Source organism: Tupaia chinensis, unplaced genomic scaffold (assembly GCF_000334495.1).
Source record: "Tupaia chinensis unplaced genomic scaffold, TupChi_1.0 Scaffold000421_1, whole genome shotgun sequence".
NCBI lineage: Eukaryota > Metazoa > Chordata > Mammalia > Scandentia > Tupaiidae > Tupaia > Tupaia belangeri.
This window is the reverse complement of record NW_006159926.1, coordinates 279032-285046: the sequence shown is the minus strand read 5'-3', so window position 1 is coordinate 285046 and position 6015 is coordinate 279032. Positions and strand designations below refer to the sequence as shown.

General features: G+C 37.3%; 1 pseudogene; it reads right to left on the bottom strand.

The window, feature by feature from the left end:
• Positions 1-2946: 2946 nt before the first annotated feature.
• On the bottom strand, positions 2947-3300 carry LOC102476771 (60S ribosomal protein L34 pseudogene; annotated as a pseudogene).
• Between the last annotated feature and the right edge of the window lie 2715 nt (positions 3301-6015).

The window sequence follows — 6015 nt, the reverse complement described above, 5'->3', positions numbered from 1 at the left end:
CCAGAAAGACAGAGATAGAAAGTGAGAAATCCCCCCCCAGGGGGGATGGCCATGCCACAATCCCTTCTCCTCCATTCTGTCAGGATCTTGGGCACACACGCATATGCACCCGGTGTGAGTTTAAGCCACCAAGTCCAAGACTCATACCCCGGTCAACTACATGGGAGTTCAGCAACATAGCCATTATGCTAACTGCTGGTTCCCTTAACCTACTGCTTGCTGCTTGGACTTACAGCCTGTTCTCCAGCATGGGAAATCCCCCTTTCATATCCACAGACATGAATATGAAGCTATAGAGGTTATGTGGTGTAACAAAAAGAACTTTGGAAACTTGGCTTCTGGTCTTGACCCTATTGCTAACTATTGGATGATTGTGACAAATCATTTGGCCTCTCTGAGCTAGCTTCAGTGCACCCATCTATAAAGTAAAGGAATTAAGTGGTACTTAAAAGAGCTATTCCAAGTCTAACATCCTTTAGTTTTATCTCTAGCCAACCTCCAGATCTAAAGCCAGATGCAAAGAAGATAATAATCCGTCTCTCCTCAAAACACAGGATTGCAGGCATCAAATACATATTGTTCTCCCACAGAACTGGAGTATATTACCTACTCCTGAGTAGGAGCTGTAATGAGCTGTTCATAGCAGTATATTCTTTTTTTTTTTTTTTGAGAGATTTTTAATATAGGACTTACACACTCAACGGAAAGACAGAGAGAGCCAGAAAGTGAGAAATCACCCCATCCCCCAGTGGGGAAGGTCATACCACAATCTCTTCTCCTCCATTCTCCCCTAGGGATCTTGGGCATGCATGCACACATGGCGCTGGGTCTGGGACTTGAACTGTGGTCGACTACATGGGAGTCCAGTGACGTAACCATTATGCCATCTTCTGGTCTCATATAGCAGTGTATTTTTTTTAAATTTTTTAATTTATTTATTTACATTTAATCACATATCTCTTTACAGTGTGCAACATTTACTTCCCAGCACTAATACCATGCATTCCACCAAGACAAAGATAATTACTATATACATTATTATCAGCAAATAGCTCTTTATTTTTTGTCAGCTCAACATACTTTTACTTTTTTTCCTCCCCCTTTCTCCTCGCTCCCTCCCTCCCTACTAAACTTTTTTCCTACTTTTTATTGACTCATAGAAGATCCTACTTAAAAATATGGACAAAGCTAAAACCTAATGACAAGTACACTGTAATTGTCTCTCCATTTCCCCTTTTACTAAAGAGAGGTCTAAACTAACTTATTTACAAAAAAATAAATAAATAAAATAGATTCCGTCTCAATTTGGTCTGTCATTTGCATAAAATCCCATAAGAATTCAATTTATGATGTAAGGCAATAGATACTATTGCATTATCGACCTTATGCATATAACCATTCTTCCACAAAATAAGAATGTTCACAAATATTTTCCAACTGCAGAGGGGTCAGGAAGAGAGAAAAGTTTATGTTTAAACTATTAAAAAAATTAACAAAATGCTGAACATGTTAACAACACAAAAGAAAACAAAACAAAAAAATCCTTAAGTCTGGAAGACAAAGCATAGAAGAAAACCAGTAATGTTTTAGTCAAAAGTTACATAATTCTATGTTCGATCTCACGTAATGAGTCTCTTTTGTTAATTTGCAGTGTTGCTATGGTCTGATCTTTCCGTTTAAAACCTGGATGTTAACATTCAGCATTATTATTATTTCTGAACTTGTCCCTACTATTAAGTTGGCCATTTTCTTGGTCATTTTTTGTTCTGTTATTTCTGTCTGTCTTTAGTTTTCCTGGTATAACACTCCTTCAGAACATCTTGAAGAGCTAATCTGGTGTTGGTAAATGCTTTCAGGTTTTGTTTATCTGAGAATGTTTCAGGCTTTTCTTCCCATGTGAAGGATTATCTTGCTGAATACAGTATTCTTGGTTAAAATTATTTTTCATTTAACACTTTGAATATATTTTCCCATTCTTTCCTTGCTTGCATTGTTTATAAAGAGAGGTTCGATGTTAGCCTGATGGGATATCGGTTGAAAGTGACTTGATGTTTCTCTCTTGCCAATTTTAGTATCTTGTCTCTGTCTGTGGTTTTGGTCAATCTAGCTATTGTGTGCCTTGGAGAAGACCTTGGGTTGATTCTATATGAGGCCTTGGTATTTCTTGTGTCTGGACATTTGAACGCCTCTCTAATTTTGGAAAATTTTCTTCCAGGATTTCATGGACTAGATTATTAATGACCCTATTAGTTTCTTCACCTTTTGGAACACCGATTATCTGAATGTTTGGGCATCTAACAGTATCTAGTATTACTTTTATATTATTCTCTTATTTTGGGTTATTTTCTCAGTCTTTTTGGTGAATTTTTCTAGGTCATAGGTTCTGTCTTCTAAGAGAGATTTAGAAACTTTCTAAAAGAGATTTGATCTTCTGCACGATCTAAATTGATTTTAACGCTTTCAAGGGAAGTTTTGATTTCCTGTATTATAGCTTTCATCTCTAATAGTTCCTTTTGATTCTTTTTTATGATGTATTTCCTCTTTCACATAGTGCAAGAACTTCCTCATCTCCTGGAACTCATTGTCTCTTTTCTCCTGCATCTGCTGGAATTTGTTGTGTCACTTCTCTTGCATCTCTGTTGGCTTTGTCACTATGAATATTCTAAATTTTTTATCTGACATTTCCATGAGTTCCATTATACTGTCTGTGGATGATGAAGGGCTGTTTTTTTCTCTTGAGGGGATTCTTGGTTTCTCATATTTCTTGGTTTCTCATATTTCTTGAGCCTCTGCAGTGGTTTCTGGACATCTCATGGATTATATGGTTCTTTCTACTTTCTTGCTGGAGATGACCCACACTATCTCTGCAGTTCTGTTTCCCTGATGCTCACCAAGCAAACTGCACTTGTGTTGCTTTTTTTTTAATTATTCAAAGGAGTGTCATTTTTATTTAGCTTTCTGACTCTGTGCTTGTGCCTTCAAGACTTTCAGGATGGTTTTATGCTCCTCTATAAGGAAAGCATGTTTGATCCGGTTGCGGATGCATTTCACACACATGGAGCCACCGTAGGCCCTGCTGATGTGCTTCTTGGCTTTAGACAGCCTTATGAGAACTTTCGGTCTCACAGCATGAACCCCTTGGAGTTGACCGGGGCACATGCAGCATGCAGATTTGGTTGCTTTCCCAACCTTCTTGGTATAAAGGTAAAAGATCCTATTATCAGGGGTTTGGGACAGCCTAGTCTTATTGGAGGCTGTGTTGTAGGAGAACCTATGCTGGTAGGTCAGACGCTGGACCATCCTAAATGCCTCTGGACACTGTCCCCAGAAGAGATAGAACTTTTCTTCTATAGCTATAGCTCGTATGCTTCACTTTACTCTGAGGTACTTCTATGCCAATTTCTCCTCTACTACTATGTTTTGCAATGTGGTATACACGGAAAAAGGTTTGAGATTAGATTTATGAAAATGAGTTTCTCCCTTTCTGTAGCAGTTCAGTAGGGGTTGAGGTTTTTTATTACCCTAAAAGTATTCAGATGTTTCACTACTGTGCACGAAAATCTGTCTAGACACTCAATATGTGGAAGCTGAGAAGCAAGTGAGAAAGTCAGGTAAAAGAAAAGGAAACAAGAGGAAAAGGCAAAAATAAATACAAAACAACCAATAAAAAGGGAAAAAAATTTACAAAAAATTCAAACTGTATAGCATGCCCTGCACTATGTGGAACGAGCAGGGCCGGGCCCACATCAGATGTAGATGGATTCTGAAATTAGCAAGATAAAAGAGAAGTCAGAAACAAGAGACAGTACTTACAGATTTTAAAAATATATCTATTTAAAAAAAGGAAAATTTTGAGAAAAAGAGACAGAGACAGAAAGAAAACAGTCTGCCCTACCTTACTGGGTGTTGGGCTGGAAGGAGAGGTTGGGGCAGAGGCACTTCAGTTAAAGGAGCAGGGCTGGGCCCACTTCAGACATAGAAAGCAGCAGTGTGTTTTAACGAAAAGAACAGGATTTGATTTTTAAGTCCTCTTCTGAGCCTCAGATTCCTTGAATTATAACTGCCTTATATAGTTAATTTAGTATCAAGTAAGATGATATATGTGAAATATTTTGTAAATTGTGAAAAAATATATACTTCATATGTAAAACTCCTAGTGCTGCATAATTTTTAGAAATTACCTTGAAGTAGTAAAGGCCTAATCACCTTATAAATTTGTGTTTTAAAGCCAGATGCATTCCTGGCTCTATTTCATGTCTCTACTTATGTTTAAATAATAATGTTTTTATTATTTTCTTTTAACATACATGTATGTATTTGTATATGTGCAATTTCATGGAAGAGATTCTTGTAGAAGTCCATGACCCACAAATAATTAAAAACCATTGTGAAATGTTTTCTTTCAGCCATTTGTAAATACAATGACAGAATTAATTTTCTAGCAAATACTTAATAAGCTCAGTACCAATTTTGGAAGATGAAAGAATTAGATTCAAATTTTGAGTTTATTATGTATCATCTGAATGATTTTGGATAAATTATTAAGCTGTCTAAGCCTTGGTTTCCCCATGAGATGACATACGTAAAGTGTCTAACACAATGTCAAGCACACAGTAGACACTAAATAAACATTGAGGTCATTTCTCCTTTCCCTTAGGCTCCTCATTGTCCTTCACCTCCAATGCAACAATAAGAATTGCAGGAGTTAAATGAACCCAACAAGGACCCTGCCTTAAAAAAGGTTCAAGTGTCTTTCTATAAGTTATGAGTAGCTTTGGCCTGATGAAGGCTACAGAAGACGTGTTGTAATTTTTTAGAGGACAAAATTTCATTCTGGGAAATGAGGGTAGGTTTTACAGAGGGAGAGCCATTTAAGCTTGGCCTTCAAGGCCATCATTTTTTATAGTTACTGCTTTGACCTCATCATATTATTCCAGGACTTCCACAATCCACTTTATTGTACTTTGTTTTCCTCTTCCACCTGATCTGCCATTTCTGCTCTTTCGGTAACATTCTTAGTATTCCTTGTTTTGCTTCTCTATTCGTGATCCATTTTTGACCCCTCACCAAAGTCAGAAATGACGTTTTCTCTCTTCTACTCCATTCTGCTCATACTTCAAGAGGTTATTTGAGCTGTCAGAAATAATTGATAATAAATCTAAATCTTTAGTCAATGTGCATGGATAGGGAGCAGAAGAAACTTTCTTTTTTTTTTCAAAGTATAATTATTCTAAGAGTGTAAGAGACAGAGAGAGAGAGATGCAGCACTATGGACAGAGTCTTGATGCTACCATCTACCTCCAGCTTTAACCAGCCTCACATCATGGGCACATGCATGCCTATAATACTCACATATGCTGGACATGCACTGGCAACCTTTTCATGTGGGTTTGCCTCACAGAGCATCTCGTTTTACCACTGTGCCACCATCCAGCCTCTTTCTTTTTATATGTAGGCTATTCTTCTACCAATGGGCAGTAATAAAAGGGACTGACATCAGTGAATGGGCCAGAGAAACAGTAATTATTGGAATAAAAAAAGCTCATTTTATACAATAGTTCATTAAAATTTAATTATATACAATATTTAGAATGAATAACTAATAAAAAACTTGAAAGTGAGTTAAAAACTCAAATAGGGGTAGGGGGTCCAGCAGGTGGCATGGTGGTTAAGGCACTGTACTCCTACATGGCCAGTCATGGTTTGAGTCCTGGACTGGGCAGCTTGCTTTTTCACTTTCCCTCCCTCTTCTTTCTCTGCTGAGTACATATACCCTATAGCAAATTTTAAAACAACAATAATAAATGAAAGTAAATAAATAAATAAATTTATATTTTTAAAAACCTGGAATGGGGGCCAGTCTATAGCACAGTGTTTAAGGGTTGTGCATATGGAGCCAGATCCCAGATAGCCAGCCATGATTTGACTCCTTAACCTGGTAGCTTGAAAACCACACTGTATGTGTGCACATGTGTGCATGTCCCAATTCTGACAAGATGGGAAAATTGAGGAAAA